Raw genomic sequence first — 22778 nt, 5'->3', positions numbered from 1 at the left:
CAGCACCCAGCCTCAGCTCAACTAGTGTCGAATTACAAAGTGAACTAGGGAAATGTGATCATTAGTGGGTGGGCAGTAGAGTTTGTATATTGGGATTGTATTTTCTATTGCATTTTATTTTATTTGATCTTATCTGATTTTATTTTATTGTATTTTATTTTTTTTTCTCATTCATTTTTTATTTCCATATCACAGATATACAATCAACCACATCAGGAAACATGTTATATGTAATATCATTTTAGATTCACTTTTAGAATACTAAGTAAGCATTATTTGCAGGCGATTGGGAAGATGACGTGGAGGTGTGTGTGTCCATAGAACACTCTATAGCCCGCACACTCTCCACGGAGATCAAACGGTTTGTTTGTGCATAAGCAGTTGTACAGGGGGGCGTGGCCAGAGCGTAGTTCAGCACAGGCCTGACATTTTCTCAGTGATTTTGTTCTTCAATAAATGTTTGCTCATCGTTGCGATCGTTGTTGTGTTTATGTGAAAGAAATGCAGCCTTACAGGGCAAAATAGCGTTTGAAAGTTGCAATTACGTTTTCGTGGGGAAAAAATGATTAGCATTTGGGGGGGTGGGTGGGGCGCCAGGAGTGAAGCTCGTCTAGAGCGCCAAATGTGCTAGGGCAGCCCCTGTGTCCCCTTTAAATAAAGGTGGTTGGGTGAGCAGGTTTGGAAAGAGTTTGGGGTCTTGCTTACACATTGGCGCCCTCTGGTGGATACAAATGTGCCCTGCGAAGCAGCCTAAAGCTGTAATAGAGGGAGATGGGGAAGATTCAGATGTAACAGTAGAACAGTAGATCATCACTGGAAATATACAAGTCTTGTCCTGCATAACAGCGCAGTGTAGTTTTAGTATCAGTAGTTATTCTTAGTTTCCCTCTGTCTTTTTCTTGTTCTTCCCCAATTTGGACTTCTCTTCTCTGTTTTATAACCCGAGCTGCTTTTGTGTTCTGCCCCGTGTTTTCCCCTGTTAACCCTGTACGTGCTGGTTCATTAAACTTCCATCTCCCTGCAATCTTGGTGTCGTCTGCCATTCTGTGCCAACATCAGTACAGTCTTTTATATATGTCTTGTGTTGCTCCTTCTTTAAGGATAAAAGTAATCCCTATCACTCAATTCCAATATGACACCATGTTGCTGAACCAAGGTGTTTAATATAAACTAGATGTAAACTAAAACGTTTATTTGCCAATGATATTTAATAAAGAGATGCTTAACAGTTAATTTATTGATATGGCCAGCGATCTGCAAAACATTTGTTAAAATAAAAGTCAATAAACATTAAAACAATAAACAATAAACGTAAAACTTACTCTTATGACCTCTTACAAAGTTTGTCAGGTTACATTTTAAATTTTGAAGCATTAGTTATATTTCCAAAAACAAAAACATTTATGAATTTGAATAATGGTTGTACAGCGGTCATAAACGCTGTTTATGCATTGTTGAAATGCACTGTCACGATGAATTGGTCTTGAGTTGCACAGGAACTTAAATAATGTAACTTATTTACAATGAGGAATTCAAAAAAGAATGGTTGGCAGCCGAATAGGTTCAAACAACGTTTTGCCTTACAATTAGTTGAGGGTTTGTCACCTGATTCAGGGTGCTCCTTCCCCTGTCAGGTTTTCTGTTACCACAATACGATAACAGAAAGATAGCAGCCTACCCAAGAATACATTGAATGTTTTAGAGGAGGGCTTGTGGGCAGGCTGTATAAAAGGTGTTGTTGTTTGTGTGGTGGCACTGCACGCCAGCACAGGCTCAGTGAAGACTGATGATGGAGCTGAGTGTGTATGAGAACGACAGTCCGTCTAACACAAACAAGATCTCAACATCCAAACAGACAGGCAGAGCGGAGGGAATCTCTGAGACAGACAGGACCCCTCAGGTGACCCCTGGATCCCATCCCTCTGGTAAATTAACTCTCTTACAACTGTGGTCATTTTTATAGTTGGTAAACATGAATTATCTCATGAATGTAGGACTAGCCTCACTCAAAATGATACCAGCCTCCCTCAAAATTATACCAAAAAAATGGTGTTGCCAAACACGCAACAATTTCTGATTGATTAAAAGGACAAAGTACGTTTTAATTGTCCATACGGAACAATTCTATTCTATTGTGGCTTAGTTGCTGCAATAAACTTCAGATCTACATATTCACACTGCAAAAAGTGAAATCTTAGTAAGATAAAATACATGTTATCAAGACAATATATGCTTGTTTTTTGTCTGACAAGTTATTTCTTCTTACAGGCATTTTTTGTGTTAGAACATTTCACTTGCTTCAAGCTTTTCAGTCCTTAATAATTCTTAAAAAGGGTTTATTACTTGTTACTGAGATTTTATTACTGGTAAGCATGTTAAAGCTTTAATGCTTGAAACTAGATCCCCACTGACAAGTACAAAACTGCGTTGTCATATACAACATAGAGAATTTATTTTGAAATCAGTAAAGCTACTCTTTAATTCTACTCTTAATTTCCCTAAATACAAAAAGATTTAAAAATGATTTTCTCGGAAATAATTCTTAAGGTACCTAGGCAAATGCACTTGTTTTTAGAGTAGCTATACTGTTTTAAAGATAAATTGCCTAGCATATAGCCTCATTTCAAGATGATGGTTCTAGCATTTGCTGAATATAAGCACCTTTTCCTACATATTGAGAAAATACCTCTTAATATTTTGGGTATATAGGCCAATGTACTTGTTTTTAGTGTAGCCTTACTGATTTCAAGATATATTGTCTAACATAAAGCCTTATTTCAAGATTATGGTGCTAGCATTTGCTAAATTTAAGTACAATTTACTACATATTGAGAAAATAATTCTTACATATTTTGACAAACGTACTTGTTTTGAGTCTGGCCACACTAGTTTTAAGATATATTTGGGTTCATTGAGGCTAGCTATTTTAACTTGTTTTACAAACTCTTGGTAATTCAAATCTTCCTGTTCTGTCGGCAGATAATTTAGCTTATTTTATGCAATATTTGCACTATTTTATTACTTCTTTTTTCTTGTTTTCGAAAGCTGATTTTTTGCAGTGCAGTCTCTTGACTCCTCTTGTGGACTTAAAAGATAGTGTCTGGTTTTTATAGTTTTAGTACCTTATGAAGCACATGCTTGTGTGATTTTAATGTCAAATGATTGTTGCACTGTCAACACTTCACAGAATGTTTGTGATTGTGATCAGTTTAAAAAATTGAATTACATGAATAAAATACACTTTTTTCAGTTTTATTTTGTTTCAGTCAGTTAGATACTTAAAGGGGTTGTGAGTATCTGAAGCTCATATTAGTCCCAAGCAACTGTATTGACTCATAATGAAACTTTGCTTTACATTAATCAAAGTAATGTGTTTAGAGTGTTACAGATAAATATTGTTGAAATTATATGAGAAGCCATTTTTATTTAAAGCGTCTTATAGAACAGTGTAAGTAAATATTTTAATGTATTTTATATTATGTAGGCCTTCAGTATGATCCTGTGTATAGAACCTATGACATTGGTATTGTTGGCACTATGCTCTACCAATTGAACTACAAAGGAAAATATAGCGGATTATCAGTTATGGTATGGGATTGTAAACACCTCTGCCATCTCCCAAAGAAAGGACCTCACCTCCTGGGGTTATACTTAAAGGGTTGACGACTGTGTGAAGAAGTTAAGGAAATGCAACAGTTGTGTGATTTTGTAATCAACCTCAAGTCAGTTAAATATTAACTTGTAGAGATTTACATTCAATGCTTGAATTGTGTCTCTATGTTAATGGAGAATAGACAGTGTTGGGAAAATTCACTTTCTACATGAACTAGTTCAGTTCATAGTCCACACATTTTAAAATGAACTAGTTCAGTTCATAGTCCACACATTTTAAAATGAACTAGTTCAGTTCATAGTTCATTATTCAAAATGTTGAACTAAGTTCACAGGTCCAAAAAATGAACTAGTTAAGTGATGATGCGAGCTATAATTTTTCTAAATCTCTATATGTCTGCAATACCGCTCTCGGCCTCTCATAACTTCAGCGCTCTCACACTTGCCAGACATAGACAGTAGAAGAAAGCACACGCAGCGATTGGACACAGGACTGTTGACAGTGTATTTTTCGCCTGGAAGTCTCTAGAAATCTGGCACCCTATGGAACGAAATTACAAAGAGTGAACGTGCCGTTCACAGACACCAGAATGAACGCGTTCCGGTATCGTTCATCAGGCAGTAATACAGTACGTTCAGTTCACGTTCACCAAAATTATGAACGAGTTCATGAACTCGAAATCCAAGATTCACCGCTTCAAGGTCATCTCAGTTCCTCTCTTTGGTGAGACGGTTTATCTCTCAGTCACAGCTCTCGCCAGTAACTCTTTCTGTCACAGACACCACAGCTATGACTTCTTTAAACTAAAGATACCATCCATTGTCCAGGTCTAATGCTGCATAGGTTCCTCTTTGGTTTTTAATCTCTCTGTCACACATCCCACCAGTGACTCTGTGGGCCCTATCTTGCACCCAGCGCAATTGACATTGTCACCGACGCATGTATAATTCCTATCTTGCACCCGGCGCACAGCGCGATTTTTCCTCCAGAGGCGCGCTTCGAAATGAACTTGCGTCGACATGGGCGGGGGCGGAACAGAGAAGGCGTTTCTCTGGCGCAAGTGGTATTTTGCAGTTTCAAAACAACGCCGTGCGCCGTGCGCCATTGACCAAAAAAAAGCTGGTCTAATGTGAGGCGCAATGTCTAAAGTCTTTAACGCGTATTCAGAACGCTATTTTAAGGGCGCATGTGCTTGCCCGCACAGTATAGGACCTATAGGCTACACTTTACTTCTGTCGTCTTCACGAGAGATTTACACCAATTGTTTGGCAAGCCATATATAATTACAAGGAAAATAAAGTATTTACCACATGAGGAAATCATTGTGATATCCGTATCCAAGACATTTTAAAACTAGGCATACATCTAGCGTACACAATTGACCCAAATGATTCAGGTTAATTGAAGCTGCGTGACATTTGATTTATTGTATGGCTTTGTTGCATTTATTTAATGCCAGTATTATTATAAATCTTGTAAACTCATCTCTGTGTATGTGGACTTTATTTATGTACCTTGGGTTTGGTCAGCTGGTGCACTGGCTTGGGTGCCGATTTCCATGCCCCCAAATCCCTGCAGGCTCTCAGGCGTGAGGGTAGACGTGGCGATGTCCTCTGCTGCTGTCAGATCCTGGGTCGAGGTAGATCCACCTCCCGTGAAGGCACGAGAACGTGTGTTACCTTCCAGCTTGGATGTCCCACGTCTCCGGACGTCATTATAGCGTTTTCGGCAACGTTTTCGGGTGCCCCGTTGCAGAAACAATCACGGCAATATCTTGACATGCTTGCTTGACTTTGCTTACTTTTGGAGGGTTTCTCGCATCCCCATATATATCTATCTCCCGGCTTTTTACAAAGCCATACAATAAATCAAATGTCACGCACCTTCAATTAACCTGAATCATTTGGGTCAATGTGTAGGCTACGCTAGATGTATGCCTATTTTTAAAATATCTTGGATATGGGTATCACAATGATTTCCTCAAGTGGTAAATACTTTATTTTCCTTGTAATTATATATGGCTTGCCAAAAAATTGGTGTAAATCTCACGTCGGTCTCCTCGGCTGTGAACTTTTCCGGTCTTCCACCAGGTAATTCCGCCATCAAAATAACAAGCCGCTATGGACTATGCGCTTCTCGCTCTTAAAGGGAATGTGAAATGACGCTCGGATTGGTTTATTGCATATTACGCCCAAACCACACCTATGGCTGAGTAACCTCCTTTGGACCAACCCTTTTGACACTTGCGCTGGACGCAAGTGTGTTTTTTCCGCCGTTAAAATAGCAACTGCGCCATAGAGCCGCCCACACAGCTACTTGCGCTTGGCGCCGTCCTACTTGCGTTTCTGATCGGCAAGATAGGGCCCTGTATGTGTTTGGCATGTGTGCATTTAGTAGTAGATTTTACCAATTTAACTTAGAGTATACACACACACACACACACACACACACACACACACACACACACACACACACACACACACACACACACACACACTTCTTCGAAACACACACACACTCGCTTCTGGAATGTACCTAAGCTGTTGTCTGTTCCAGGTGCTGGGAGTATCTGTTCTAGATGGACCACTATCTGCCTGGGACTGCTGCTGCTGCTGCTGCTGCTGCTGGTACCAATGGGACTGTGTGTCAGATATGGTATACAGAAGGACCAGCTGCAGACAGAGAGAGACCAGCTTCTAACCAGTTACTCTAATCTGACTGAAGAGAGAAACAATCTGCAGACAGAGAAAGACCAGCTACTGATCGGTAACTCCAATCTCACTGTACAAAAAAACTAAAAAACGTATTTCGACCAGCTACTGACCATTTATTATAATGTGACTAAGTAAACTAGCACCAAACACAGTGAGACAAACTACTGATCAATCGTCTTATTTTTTTAGAGGCAGAGAGAGGCCAGATTCTGACCAGTTATATCAACCTAGTCACTTAAATAAACCAGCTACAGATAGAGAGAAACCAGATTGAAAAGGCGGACCACTGCTCAGTAACTCCAATCTAACTGCATAGAGAAACCAGCTACAAGAAACCAACAGACAAGACATTGACCAGTTACTCTAATTTGACTGTAAGGATAAACCAGCAACAGACATAGAGCGAGAGATAGACAGAGCAGCTAAGGACCAGTATCTCTGGCCTGGCCATAGAGAGTATACAACTACAGACCAAGACAGACCAACTACTGACCAGTAACTCTCATCTTCCTGCAGAGAGAAACCAGCAGCAAATGGAGAAAGAGCAACTAAGCACCAACATCTCGGACCTAGTCATGGAAAGGAAACAACTAAAGACCAAGACAGAACAACTACAGACCAGTTACTCTAATCTTACTGCAGAGAGAAACCAGTTACAGATGGAGAAAGAGCAGCTAATTGCCAATATATCTGACCTAGCCATGGGGAGGAAACAACTACAGACAAAGACAGATCAACTACAGACCAGTAACTTGCATCTTACTGCAGAGAGAAACCAGATACAGACAGAGAAAAACCAGCTACAGACAGAGAGTGACCAGCTACAGGCCAGTAATTCCAACCTGGCCATTGAGAAGAAACAACTACAGACCAAGACAGACCAACTACAGACCAGTAACTCTAATCTTACTGCAGAGAGAAACCAGTTAGAGACAGAGAGGGACCAGCTAGAGATAGAGAGGGACCAGCTAGAGGCAGAGAGGGACCAGCTTAGGACTAATAATTCTTACCTGGCCGTGGAAAAGAAACAACTACAGACCAAGACAGACCAACTACAGACCAGTAACTCTAATCTTACTGCAGAGAGAAACCAGCTACAGATGGAGAAAGAGCAGCTAATAAGTGCAAATATCTCGGACCTAGCCATGGAGAGGAAACAACTACAGACCAAGACAGATCAACTACAGACCAGTAACTTGCATCTTACTGCAGAGAGAAACCAGCTACAGACAGAGAGAAACCAGCTACAGACAGAGAGGGACCAGCTAGAGGCAGAGAGGGACCAGCTACAGACCAGTTATTCTAACCTGACAGAGGAGAAGAAACAACTACAGACCAAGATAGACCAACTACAGACCAGTAACTCTCATCTTACTGCAGAGAGAAACCAGTTACAGACAGAGAGAAACCAGCTACAGACAGAGAGGGACCAGCTGAGGGCCAGTAATTCCAATCTGATCGTGGAGAAGAATCAACTACAGACCAAGATAGACCAGCTACAGACCAGTAACTCTGATCTTACTGGAGAGAGAAACCGGCTACAGTCGGAGAACTACAATCTACAGAACGTGAAAAGCCAGCTACAGGCAGAGATCCAGAGGCTGAATAGATATATTGCGGGGTGCACTGTCTTTGGTGTAAGCTGTTGTTAGTAGAGGGTAAGAGGCACAAGCTTTCTGGTGTCAAATATGGCAACTACAGTCATTATGCTGTGTTCCCAATGAGACAAATATGGCAACTAGAGTCATTATGCTGTGTTCCCAATGAGACAAATATGGCAACTAGAGTCATTATGCTGTGTTCCCAATGAGACAAATATGGCAACTAGAGTCATTATGCTGTGTTCCCAATGACACAAAAATGGCATATAGAGTCATTATGCTGTGTTCCCAATTAGACAAATAATCAAATAATAAATCAGAAATGTATCTGCCGGATGGATTAACTACTGATTCGGTTGATGTAACTGATTTGGTTGATGTAATTATTTATTCACATCAAATTGCATTTGTTTTCAGTTCATAACGTGTTTTCCATTCAAGTTTGTCCTGACATCCTCATGGTTTGAAACCGCAGCCATTCCAAGTCCAATTCACAGCAATCTCTAATTCGCATAACATAGGTGATGGAAGTGCACACACTTGCATATGATTGAAACCCAGCTTGAGGCATTAGTTAGGCTGTGTCCGTAATCAGCCTGTTAGATTTTCCCTAATGAAACTGTCTTGCCAGTAAGACTGTTCCCAGTGTTTCCAATTAGGAAGTTTTAATTTGATCAGGAACTAATACTGCACAAGAACCTGTTAATATTAAGAATGTCTTGCCTTTGTTCCAGGTACTGGCAGCCTGGGCAGCCCAAAAGTGACTCAGAGAGCTGTGCTGTGTATAAGAAACATGCACATCCCAAGACTACTTGGCTTGAGGGCAATTGTAGTGCCGGTAATTGGTTAATGTGTGAGAAAAACATCCAGCATTATTAGTGTATGGATATGAAACCACCATCCATGATTTAGGTGAATGTCTTGTTCAGTTTAGGGAATGTTTTAGCATTGTCTTCTAGTGTTCGTACACATAACTGAATGCTTTTAAAATGCTTACTTTGCATCCTATCCTTTAAGTAAGTTATATACATATGCTTATAATCGGCCTTAAACACCACATCAGCCCAGTCTCTCTCCCTCAACATTGACGGCTCCACCATCACCCCTTCCACACAGGTCCGTAACCATGGGGTCATCCAAAATCCCACCCTCTCTTTCTTACCCCACGCCAATCACATCACCAAATCCGCCTTCTTCCAACTTAAGAAAATTGCACATTGCTCATTGTTTGATTCAATAAAAGTACATGTTTAAACTTACTTTGCAGTTCAGAAATTATTTTCCTGAGTGTAAGCACATTGTTTACTTTATTAAGTCAACAATTCCCTCTGATGATATGATTGAGGTAGCCTTTGCAAGGAAGAAACTACAGAATGCCGAACTGGTAGTAGAAGTGAGGGAACGAGGTTGGCAGGCACACACAAGATCAGTGGAGATAGGTGGTAGAGGCTTTGTAGCTAAATCAACCAGAACATATCTGTTGACTTTTGGTTTTAGAGGGCAGTAACGAAACGAGCTTGGACTCTTGCTTCCCTGTGGGGAATATTGAGTTTTTGTTTGTGTGTTTACATTTTATTGAAATTATAAAATAAACGTTTTACTACATACCTTTTACTCGCATGTTATTATTGCTGAGGTCTTTCAGCCTTACACTTAAACCTTTTACTTTACTAATATGCCAAGCTGGTAGTGGAAGCAAGGGGACGAGGTTGGCAAGCACACCCAAGATCAGTGGAGATTTAGGTGTTAGAGGCTTTGTAGCTAAATGAAACACAACATATCTGTTGACTTTTGGTTTTAGAGGGCAGTCACTCAAGGGAGCTTTAAAGGTGGTGTCTGAGGCTGCTGAAAGAGCAAGCCAGAGGTTGTGGCACTCTTCGGGTCGGGAACTAACACTGAGATAAGTGAAATCTTGTGGTGTATCTGTTGTTGTCTGTGGTAGTGGCATGTGTCCTACACCATCATGAGTATGGAGGGGGTGGGTCTGGGATGGGAGGAGGTTTTGTGGGCCCAATGGTGAATGGACTGCTGTCATACAGCGCTTTTCTACTCATAGAGCACTCACTACTCACACAGCTACCCATTCACACACCGATGGCAGAGGCTACTATATAAGGTGCCAACCAGCACATGAGAGAGTCAGAGTCTTGCTCAAGGACACTTTGACAGTGGGCATCAATATGGCAAACATCTGATTGCTGAACCACTTGAACCACTTTCCCCCCTGAATGCAACGGACCACTGATGAAGGAGGGTACCTGCTTGGAAACCCCAGTGGAATGCTCAGGATGGCAGCTTTGCTGTTGTTGTTCTATCCTGCCGCTCAGGTTCTATGGTTGGGCAGTTGTTATATTGGTAAGGTTGTTGGATATGAGTACTTGCATGTGGCAGTTAGAGGATTTGCTGCTGTCCCCAACCAATTTAAAATATTTCCCTGTGTTTAACTAAATATGAACACACTGTATACCTCTAAGCTGTTCTACAATCAATACTTTGAATGTTGGCTCTCTCCATTTGTATTGACTATCAATTTGGTATGTGTTTGTGTGTGTACATCTTGTATGTATCATGTATGTAGACCGCATGCAACCTAATATTCAGGCTCTGGGCCCTGTAAAGCTATTGAGATATATGAGATGAAAGGACCATGCTAGAAAATACAGGGATTAAGAGCCACATGCTAAATAATTGTAATCTTAAAAAAAGTATTGGCTATTTTAGAGATCCTTTCAAAAATCTTGATGATCAGAACAAAAATAACATACCACTGCTTCTAGTGCAGACAAAGACAAAGAGCCAGAGCCAGAGCCAGAGCCAGAGCCAGAGCCAGAGCCAGAGCCAGAGCCAGAGCCAGATGAGAACAGAACAGACTTGGAAAATAGGGAAAGGAGAGACAACACTGAAAGTCAGGACAGGATGCCAACAAGGTAGTATATTGAGATGGAAAGTAAGGTAGAATCCATGAATACAGATTTAGATTTTGTGCTAAAATTGAGTAATCCAACCGATCCAGTTTATGTACAGAACAATAATCTTAAATACAATCAGGACTTTATGTTATGTAAACTTTAAATTCAGGACTGAATTTCCCCAAAAATGCAGAAGGGCCCACTGGTATGATGAAGGCCCCTGGCAGGAATATTCTCCACAGAATGATGCAATGCACTGCTTCAGCTGCAGGGTTATTAACACTGAGGAAGGGTTCAGAACAGGACAGGACGGAAGTCTGTAGGGATTAACATGTGGAGGCAGGCCAAAGTCAAGATAAAGGAGCAACTCAGCAGTGAATCACATATGGTAAGCATGATCAGGTGAAATGGAATGGACATGGCATTCAACAAAAAAGAGGTGTTTTTAAAAAGAGGCGTTTATTTATTACGTTCAACAAAGACCCTGTTCTTCACAGTTCTCCATACAGTCCGTGTGATTTATAATTTTTTTTTGCCGGGGGGCATTTTTTAAAGGTCAGAGCAATGAACTTCAAAATTCCTGTGCATGTCCCTGCCTGACAGGTTTTCTGGGCTTGTGGGCAGGCTGTATAAAGGTGCTGTTGGTTGTGTGGTGGCATCATTCAGAAGAGTTTAGTGTTACCTCAGTAACGCCAGTACAGGTTCAGAGAAGACTGATGATGGAGCTGAGTGACTATGCGAACTACAGTCCTTCTAACACAAACAAGATATCAACATCCAAACAGACAGGCATTGAGGAGGGCATCTCTTTGACAGACAGGACCCCTCAGGTGACCCCTGGATCCCAGCCCTCTGGTAAATTAACTCTCTTACAACTGTGGTCATTTTTATAGTTGGTGAACATGGATTAGCTCATGACTGTAGGATTAGCCTCACTCAAAATGATACCAAAAAAGATGACAGTTGAGAGGCAGACAGCCATGTTGTAAATTTGATTATTTGACTCATCCCAGGAAATGGTAGTGGTACAAAAGCATGCAACACGTTCTGTTTGAGTAAAAGTTAAAGGACAGAGTAAGCATAAGTTGTCCAAAAAGGAATAGCCAAACACCATGAACCATTTTCTATTGCGGCTTAGTTGCTGCAATAAACTTCAGATCTAGTGAGGGCAGTAGAGGGGAAGATGGTTATACCCCAAGTTATAGTCTGACTACGCCACCCCAGGGAAACCTTCCACCAGTAAGCCCCAGGGAATACTTTAAAGTAATTCTCAGTATACTGTTTATTATACCGTTAATTTCAGTTTAGACACAAAGGCAAAAACTAGTTTGAATGCACGAGGCGACAGACGGGATTCCAGTTCAAGAATGTTTATTGATAGCTGAGGGAAAGGGGAGTGGGAGTAAAGAGGTTGATTGTGAAATAACCTGCAAACGAGACTTACCAGTTAGCAAGATACAAAAGATTTCGGTTGCGTATGTCAGGCACCAGATGTGACAGATGGGACATGACTGTCAGGGACCACTCGGAGCACTCAGCTCACTCCGGAAAGCCGAAGGCCTAAAAGCGTCCAATCACTGTTCAGAGCCCGTAAGTAAGGGGGAGATGACGACGAAGATCCTTGGAAGACTCTGAGCGTAGAAATCCAAATAAGAACAAAACACTGTACTCACATCGCTTGTTGCATCTGGTCCCTGCTCAGGGAACTGAGGTTACATACGTAACCGAGATGTTCCCTATCGCAGTTGACTGCGATGTAACAGATGGAACTGAGTCCATTCACGCGTGTCACAGAGTTTGCCAACACACACACACCAACTTTATTCGCTTTTGCCCTCAGAGAGGTTCATACAGCAGTTGGTGGTGAACCTTATCGGGTATTTATTCAGCTGAGGTTAAGGGAGTCACCGATCCCCTGCCTATGGAATAACCCATTAATCTTGTTCTTTCGAATCTTAATGCAGTACATAGAGGGTGATGAACACATAAATAAACACACATTGACAGACTCAGGGGAATCACAGATCTCCTGCCTGCAGAACGCTTTATAGGAAATTAGGCTCTGCCACATTTAACATAAAGTATTTAATGAAGGTGTGGCGAGAGCCCCAGCTCGCAGCTTTGCAAATGTCATCAACTGAAACTCCTCTGAATAGGGCCCAGGAAGATGAGACCCCCGAGTAGAGTGCACACGCAGCTTTTCCGGGGTAAAATTGAAGGGGAGATTGTCTGTTCCGGTGCGCTCTAAGTAGCAACGGAGAGCGCGCACCGGGCACAGTTTATGTAAGCTCTCCTCCTCCGCTGACACACACACACACACACACACACACACACACACACATTCACACACACACACTCACACACACACACACATGCATGCATACTCTCTCACAAACACACATTCCCTCACACACACACTCGCTTCTGGAATGTACGTTAGCTGTTGTCTGTTCCAGGTGCTGGGAGTACCTGTTCTAGATGGACCACTATCTGCCTGGGACTCCTGCTGCTGCTGCTGCTGCTGGTAGCAACGGGACTGTGTGTCAGATATGGTATACAGAAGGACCAGCTCCAGACAGAGAGAGACCAGCTTCTAACCAGTTACTCTAATCTGACTGAAGAAAGAAACGATCTACAGACAGAGAAAGACCAGCTACTGTTCGGTAACTCCAATCTCACTGTGTAGACAAAACCAGCTATAGACTATACAGACAGACCCCAATAACCGAAATCTGACAACATAGAAAAAACATATTTAGACCAGCTACTTGCCAGTTATTCTAATTTGACTTAGGGAACTAGCACCAAACGGAGTAAAACACACTACTGCTTAGTTGTCTAATTTTGTTAGAGGCAGAGAGAGACCAGCTCCTGCCCAGTTATTTCAACCTAGTCAATTAGATAAACCAGCTACAGAAAGAGAGAAACCAGTTAAAAATGTACAAGCCACTGCTCAGTAGCTGTAGAGAAGAAACAATTACAGACCAAGACAGACCAACTACAGAACAGTAACTCTCATCTTACTGCAGAGAGAAACCAGCTACAGACAGAGAGAGACCAGCTGAGGACCAGTATTTCCAACCTGACCGTGGAGAAGAAACAGCTACTTGCCATCAAATACCAGCAACAGGACACAATCCTTCATCTTGGTAACACAACTATCTAATGCCAGCTAAAATAGTGAATGGTCTGTCTTGATCTAGATACAATTTTGTAAGTAAGCATTTTCCTTTTTTCCTGACAAGAGTCACCATGTGACACTGGATGGACATATTTCAGCTACAAATGCTACATCCATAAGGTTAAACCCAGCAGCTGGACTGAGAGCAGACGAGTTTGCCAAACCCTTGGAGCTGACCTGGTAGTCATCAACACGGAAGAGGAACAAGTAAGATTGCGAGCAACCTGGGTAACACTTTAGCAGAGGGCAGAAAAACAAAGCTCTCTTTTCATCAGTTAGTTCATAAAACTCTAACCCTCAGTGCATTAAAAGCAAACCTGCTCCTGTGTAAGCGTGTCTTTTTAAGCCAGCACATGCTTTAACACGCTACAAGAAATAGCCTATCAGGCTTTAGAGTCTACTGTATGTAGTGTGAATACAAACGTTTAAACCCCTCACCCCATGATTGTTCCATAAATCACACACTCTGTACCGTTACGTGTGTTCATGATGTTTGTGTACGTGGGTACATGTGCCAGGTTATTATACTAATCCAATGGACTTTTATGCAAACAGATCTTCTTTGAGCAGTGGCATATATATGGGTGGATCGGCCTGAGGAGGCAAAACCAAGCCTGGACTTGGGTGGACAACACAGGGCTGTGTAGAGGGTAAGAGGAACAGCTATTTATCTAACTAAAGATTTGTCCTCTTTTTGACAAATGACACATGCTGTCTGGTGTCAAATATGGCAACTAGTAGCAGTAGGGTTTCCAACCAACCCACTCATTTAAAATGTTGAACCTATGAATTGAAAAACCTTAATGGAAACATCGGAAATGAGCATAGAATCGAATTAGTCAAATCAGAAATGTATACGCCAGAGAGGGATGGATTAATTACTGATTCGGTTGATAGTAACTGATTTAATCACATCAAATTGCATTTGTTCTGAGTTCATAACCTGTTACCCGTTAAAGTTGTCATAACATCTTTATGTTTGGAACCCACAGCTGCATATTGTAGCTGATGGAAGCGCACACACTTGCATATGATGGAAACCCAGCTTGAGGCATCAGTTTGGCTGTGTCCCTTATTAACCCCTGTTAGATTTTCCCTAATGAAACTGCCTTGCCAGTTAGACCAGGGGTCCCCAACCTTTTTTGCACCACGGACCAGTTTAATGCAGGCAATATTTTTCACGGACCGGCTTCAAGGTGTGGCAGATAAATACGGCAAAAATAAAATAACACCACCTGCATAAAAACGAATGTTAAGTGCATGAAAAATACAACTCACCATAACGATGAATCAGTGCTTGGTCTTCATGTGCCAAAGCAGTTTTTAAGGGTTCATTGGCTAGTTTGCTAGCTTGTCGCCACATATTATACAGAGCGGACTTGGTGCTTGAGAATCACCTGTTGCTATAAAACCCGTGTTTTAAGTATGACTCCTGGTATTGTCTGTTAAAAGAAGCTTTCTTTCTTTGAGGTCGTAGGCTCCTCTTCTGGCTCCTCAGTTGGCCTTTTCCTATTTACAAAGAAGCTCTCCAAAGACGTTTGTTTTTTACAAATTTTCCAAGTTTGCCGGCTTATTTTCGGAACGAGACAAGCGTCTTGACGTGACAAGAGGCACAGGCGAATGTTACATCGGGGAAAATCCTGTTGTTTTCAAAATAAAACACCTTTCAGATCTTATAATTAATACAGCGGAAATTATATGAATTATTTATTCTTTCTGTGCGGCCCGGTAACAAATGCCTCACGGACCGGTACCGGGCCCGGTGGTTGGGGACCACCGAGTTAGACTGTTCCCAGTGTTTCCAGTTAGGACGTTTTTATTTTATCAGGAACTAATACTGCATAAGAGCCTGTTAATATTAAGAATGTCTTGCCTTTGTTCCAGGTACTGGCAGCCTGGGCAGCCCAACAGTGACTCGGAGAACTGTGTTGTGTTACAGGGTCATGCAAATCCGAAGACTACTTGGCATGACGACACATGTGACACCGAGCATTATTTCATGTGTGAGAAAAACATCCAGCACTATTAGTGTATGGTCTGGTTGAATTAAACCACTAGAAGTTCATGGGATTCACATCCATGATTTAGCTGAATGTCTTGTTCAGTTCATGTTCAGTTCAGGGATTTTTTAAGCATTGTCTTGTTGGTACACACAACTGAATAACATGCTTTTAAAGGGCTTCTTTGCATCCTATCCTTTAAGTGAGTTCAGTCTTTTTACTTGTCACAAACACACTCTTTCAGTGAGCAGTGAGATTCAACCTCTGCATTTAACACGTCCTCTGCATTTGACCTATCCCTTACTTAGGAGCAGTGAGCACACAAACACACATGACAAGCAGTGACCAGACACACATGAGGAGCAGTGAGCACACACACACACACACACATGAGGAGCAGTGAGCACACACACATGAACACACACACACACACATGAGGAGCAATGAGCACACAAACCACACACGCACACACACAGTAGGAGCAGTGAGCACACACGCACGTGAAGCTGTGAGCACACACACACAGACATGAGGATCAGTGAGCACACACGCAAACACACAGTAGGAGCAGTGAGCACACACGCACGAGGAGCAGTGAGCACACACACACAGACATGAGGATCAGTGAGCACACACGCAAACACGCAGTAGGAGCAGTGAGCACACACACACAGTTGGAGCAGTGAGAACTTCAGGTGTAGATGTTGAGGGAAGGGAAACTAATTCAATTCCATGTGTGCAAATGAGAGTATTATACTTGGGAATCTTCAAGTCTTTTTTCCAGTTTAGGTATACTTAAATTGCCTCGTGCTCATAGTTTGATTAAAAAAACCTCCCTTTACTGTTGGGGATTCTTTTCCTGAGTGTAAGCACATAGTTTACTTTATTGAGTCAACAATTCCCTTTGAAGATACGATTGAGGAAGCCTTTGAGAGGAAGAAGCTGAAGTATGCCGAACTGGTAGTGGAAGCAAGGGAACGAGGTTGGCAAGCACACCCAAGATCAGTGGAGATAGGTGTTAGAGGCTTTGTAGCTAAATCAAACACAAAACATTTTGTTGACTTTTGGTTTTAGAGGGCAGTCACTCAAATGAGCTTGGAGTCTCGCTTGCCTGTGGGGAAAATTGAGGTTTTTGTAAGGGTGTGTTGAGATTTTATTGAAATAAAAAAAAAATGTTTTACTACATACCCTTTACTCGCATTGTATTACTGCTGAGGTCATCCAGCCTTATACTCAAACCTTTTACTTAAACTGTGCTTCATGCTCATTGTGTGCCTTAATAAAAGCATACCATACACAAACAGTGTCCACGTTAAAACTCACTTTGCAGTTATGGAATCTTGCCAACAGTTCTAATTATGAAATATGTGAAAGAGTACATTGATGTCTTATTTAAGTGAATGAACACATTCACATCTCTTTGGCTCGTCTTACACTCCAGCACTAGAGGGCTAAATGACTGGAGCTTCTCTGCTTTCACCTCCCAACCACTAGAGGCACTACAGAATAACTGCCTCTTGAATAGACATGGACATGGTTCCAATCTTATGCAGACCCACCTAATCCAAGCCAGAACACGGTAAGGATCCATGGAGTGATTATGAAACCATGAGCGCCTGGGCCTGGACATGTAAAAAGCCCCCTCCCGTTTGCGCGCGCAGACACAAAAACTGTGTGCTCACAAGACATTACTTAAATGTAATTAATTTTCTTTTCAACTGCACAAATACTAAATGGATCTGCATCTAAACAGGATTTACAGGGCACACACACATTTTCTATCACTTGCAGGTACACTTAATTCAATTGGCTACAACTTAAAAAAAATTAACTGGAGGTGGTAACAATCCACAAGTCCATATTTACAACATGCAAGCTGCAGGGCATTGACCTCTCTGACATATTTCTGATGACATTCATTCCTGATGGTTTCTTACAATACAATGCAAGCTCACAGGCGACTGGACAACAGTATACATAGAGGGATTATGAAACCATGAGCCCCTGGGCCTGGACATGTAAAAGGGCCCCCTCCCCTTTGCGCGCGCAGACACAAGAAAATGTGTGACATTACTTCAATGTAATGATTTTTTTTTTCAACTGCACAATAACTAAATTCATCTGCATTCATTCAACAGGATTAACAGGGCACACACACATTTTCTATCACAGCGCAGGTACACTCAATTAAATTGGCTACAACTTACAAAAAAATTAACTGAAGGTGGTCATAAGAATCCACAAGTCCATATTTACAACATGCAAGCTGAAGGGTATTGACCTCTCTGACTTCTTACATTAAATGCAAGCTCACAGACAACTGGACAACAGTATATGACATCAATTAGCAGAGTGCACAACTGTACAGTAAAAAGCATGGTTGATATAGACAATGCCATAATACATCCTTTAGTAACTAATTTCAACTGATATGTTATGCTCCCAGGTACATCCGCAAAGGTAAATCAAAGATTTCTATTCCATAGAAGTACCCCATCCCCTCCAAAACAATGACAGAAATTGTTGACTAGAATCAAAACCAATCCTAAATCCATGTCTGGGTTATATTTCTAATGAAATTAAATTCCCGATGGTGTCTTACATTAAAATGCAAACTCACAGTTGGACAACTGGACAACAGTTTATACTGCAGAAATCCCATAGACCTCATCAGAGGGGTTGTCCAACATTTGTGTTGTGCAGCCTTGCTTCCACAGGGGGGCAGGATTGCTCAAAACAAATCTGACCAAACCAGAGAAAATGAGAGTGTGACTGCAGCAGTATATTTCATTGTATTGTTTTTCACACAGCTTCCTTCTTATAAGCCAGTCCCGTTTCTCTGGTTGTTCGGCTCGTCAGGCACAGGATCCTCGCTCAGTTAACAACCTGACTCTGCATTCCAAATCTCCAAGACTAATCCATTCTTCATTACAGACAGCCTGTGCATCATCAAACACTAAAATTATCACATTTCCTGATCAGTACGTACCCTAATCTATGCATCTTGTTCTGTTCATGATCATCTGTAACGTTTTTAGGTACAGACAAGTTGGAACCAAAAGCACGACAACAGACACAGTGTGAAGCAGAAGTAATTTTACTTCGTATTCCAAAACAGGGTCAAAACCAGGAAATCCGTCAGGTGTACAAACAATCCGACAAGGAGCAGGCAGAGTAATCAGAATCCAAAGGACAGGCAGTCAGGGTCAATCAGTCCACCAGACAAATCAGACAAGGAGCAGCCAGGGTAAACGAAATCCAAGGTACAGGCAAACGGTCAAAACACAGGGTAGTCAGGTTATAGTAAACGAACAATCGCAGGATAGCTTGGCAAAAACGCACAAGACAATCTGCCAGAGAACAAGTGAGAGTGGACAGGTATAAATACACAGATGCTAATGAGGAGATGAGCTGCAGGTGCAGAGATGGGCAGAGATAGAGAGATGAGGATATTGCCAGGCATGTTGGAGTGACCGGATCTGAAATGACAAGAGATGGTCTTTCCATACATGAACACAAAATCAGATGGAAACAAACTAGAATGCAGGAGCATTCGTGACACCATCATTCAAATACCTGGGGACAGGGACGGACTGGCCATCGGGCATACCGGGCGTTTGCCCGCTGGGCCGACGTGCAATATGGGCCGATGGTCCCGAATTTTTATTTTTGATTTTTTTCCCCTTATAATGGTCTGACCGGCTGGCCCACGAAAGTAGTTCATGAGCGGCCCTACTGACACTGGGCTGGCCCAATCACATCCCCTGGGCTGACCCAACACCAACCCCTTTCGATTTGGACCTGCCTACATAATGCATTAGGACGGTAAACAAACTCAGCCTGGCCCATGGCCTTGACATGCTTGACACGCGCACGCTAGTCTGCGGCCCATTGGCTGTCTTCTTTAGTGACTTGGGGCTCGTCCAATCATATCACCAAACACCTTCTACCTTTAGCTTGGTCGATGCACAGAAACGCACGTTTCGTTAGAATACTCCAGTCCAAAATGGAGAAAAAGCGAAGAGGGGGTGCGGAGAAACTGCGAGATAAGAAGAGGCTTGCTCTTCAAGCCAACGCTGCCAAATGTGCCAAAATATCGGAAATGTTTGCCACGGCAGGGCCATCATCAGCTCCCGTGGATGACATTGATGCTGGTGGCGACAGCCAGGGAGATACGATACAACGACCTACGGTAGGCTTACTGATCATGAATTAAAACGTCTCTAAAATATGTTTGACTTAGGACCTATGTTCTATGGCCAAGTTCGTTTGCATTGTAAATACAAGACAAGTCTGTAGCTGTTGCTAGCCCTCAGCCTACTCTACTCTGAAACAGCCAGCCGTTAGCCTACACTCTATGTTGTGTGTTTGAGTAGTGGGCTAGCCCGTTAGCCTATTGGTGCGCGGTGCCATGTCAATGTTCCGAAAGCCCAGTATTCCCAAACCCTGGTATTCCGAAAATATGCCAATTTGTCCAGATACCGAATTATGATAGCCCGTTATACGCTAGTGCCACCTCATCAAGCGCGTTTCCTACAGGAGAAAATAGACTCCCTTCTAGGAAAGGGAGCAATACGGTCTGTAGGCTACCTCTCGGATACGAGAACAGGGGGTTCTTCAGTCGTTATTTTCTGGTTTCCAAAAAATTACGGAAAATATCGACCGATCTTAGACCTCTGTATTCTAAACAAAGCTTTAAAGTGTATGATGTATATTGTATTGTATTGTATTGAATTTAGATTAATTAAGACCACCACCTTAACACACAAACTCTTGTTGAACTCATAAAGTAGTAGGTTCAGTGACGTGCGGTGAGACAGCTGTCTTCTGTAGCTTCTGCGAGCCCGTGAATCAATGTTTCGTTGGAATTATGATGTAACGTTGTTGTAGCGGGAATACAGCAATGCTATTTTTCTAATTGGCAGGGCATATGTATGATTCTACACTTCGCTAAGCACTGAAGCGACTATAACGGTTTCTTCTTATTTTTTAGTAGACTATAGGGCAGACGCCCTGCTAGCTAAAAGCCTGGTTGGTGTAGACATTCGAGAGACCAAAAAGACTGAAAAGGTGTGTTATCGAATTAAGTGGGCCGGTCTGGTTCAAAATGCCCGGGCCGATTTTTTGTCCCAGTCCGCCCCTGCCTGGGGAGTATCCTCTCTGAAGACAATAATATAGACAATGAGGTCCAGAACAGAATCCAACAAGCATCAGCTACCTTTCGGAACTTCTAAAACTTCTATCTCAATACAAAAACATCTGTGTATCAAGCTGTTTGCATCACCACCCTGCTCTACAGTTGTGAAGCCTGGGTCACTTACAGTCGCCACCTGAAGTCCCTGGAGCATTTTCACATCTGCTGTCTCCAGCGCATGCTAGGAATCACTTGGCGTGACCGAGTGCCACACACTGAGATCCTCAGGAGAGCAGGCTGTTATAGCATTGGGGTGATAGCTACGATGGCTGGGGCACGTGCTAAGGATGCCCCATCAATCGGCTGCCTCACAAAGTGCCGTATGGCCAGCTCGCCCAAGGCCAATGCTCTGCTGGAGGCCAGGAGTAGCGCTATAAAGACCAGGTAAAAACAGGGCTAAAGAAGTGTAAAATCGGACCTGGGGACCTGGAGGGCTTGGTTGCTGACCGTACCGCCTGGTGTCAGATGTGCTTAGACAGGACTCAAGCACTGGAGGAGGATAGGACAGCCAGGAGACAGGAAAGGCAGGAAAGCAGGCATAAAAGAAATGCAACCAAGGTTGCCAGTACCACCACTATTACATACAAATGTCCAACCTGCGACAAGACCTGTGGATCCAGGATAGGACTATACAGCCACCAGAAAACTCACTGTTGACGTCATCATCTGCCTCGATGGACAACTACAAGCAGCAAGTGTCTGTGTGTGTGTTTGTGTTGTGCGTGTGCATGTGTGATTGTGTGTGTGTGTGTGTGTGTGTGTGTGTGTGTGTGTGTGTGTGTGTGTGTGTGTGTGTGTGTGTGTGTGTGTGTGCAGTGTGCACGAGGAGAAGTGGGGAAGAAAGAATCAAAGGTAAGCAGATTAATTCATACACGCATCAGGATAAAAACAGTAGCATACCTGTTACAGTTAAAGGAGGAGAAAGTCCAACCCCCATTAAAAATACACACACACACACACACACAGACACTCACACACACACAAACACACACACACACACACACACACACACACACACACACACACACACACACACACACACACACACACACTCAGGGAAGGGAGTGCGTCCAATGACGGCCGTGCCTGCAAGGATGGCCGTGACAGCCTGCCGCATTAAGGACACCAGCTCCTTCTGCACAAACACACACTCACACACACACACACACACACACACACACACACACACACACACACACACATACACACACACACACACACACAATCCTTCTTGAACACACACTCACATGTGCACATACAATCCTTCACTCATACAATTACACGTCACACACTCACACACACCATCCTTCAGTCACACACACACACACACACATGATTTTTTGGAAGGGGTGGATTGCGGTGATGGTGATGGTGGTGTGTGTGTGTGTGTGTGTGTGTTATTACTATTATGGGCTACTTAACTAGGTTACAAAGCTCCATACGTAGAATGACAATGTAGAATAGCTTCTCTGGTACTTATTCTGTCCAACGAGTAAATCAGAAATCAGGAAATTCTGACAGGGCGAATTAAGTAAATGTGATTGACAGATCGAATGGCGCAGAATA

This window comes from Sprattus sprattus (genome assembly GCF_963457725.1).
Source record: "Sprattus sprattus genome assembly, chromosome: 2".
Classification (NCBI taxonomy): domain Eukaryota; kingdom Metazoa; phylum Chordata; class Actinopteri; order Clupeiformes; family Clupeidae; genus Sprattus; species Sprattus sprattus.
Note: the sequence above shows the minus strand (reverse complement) of the source record.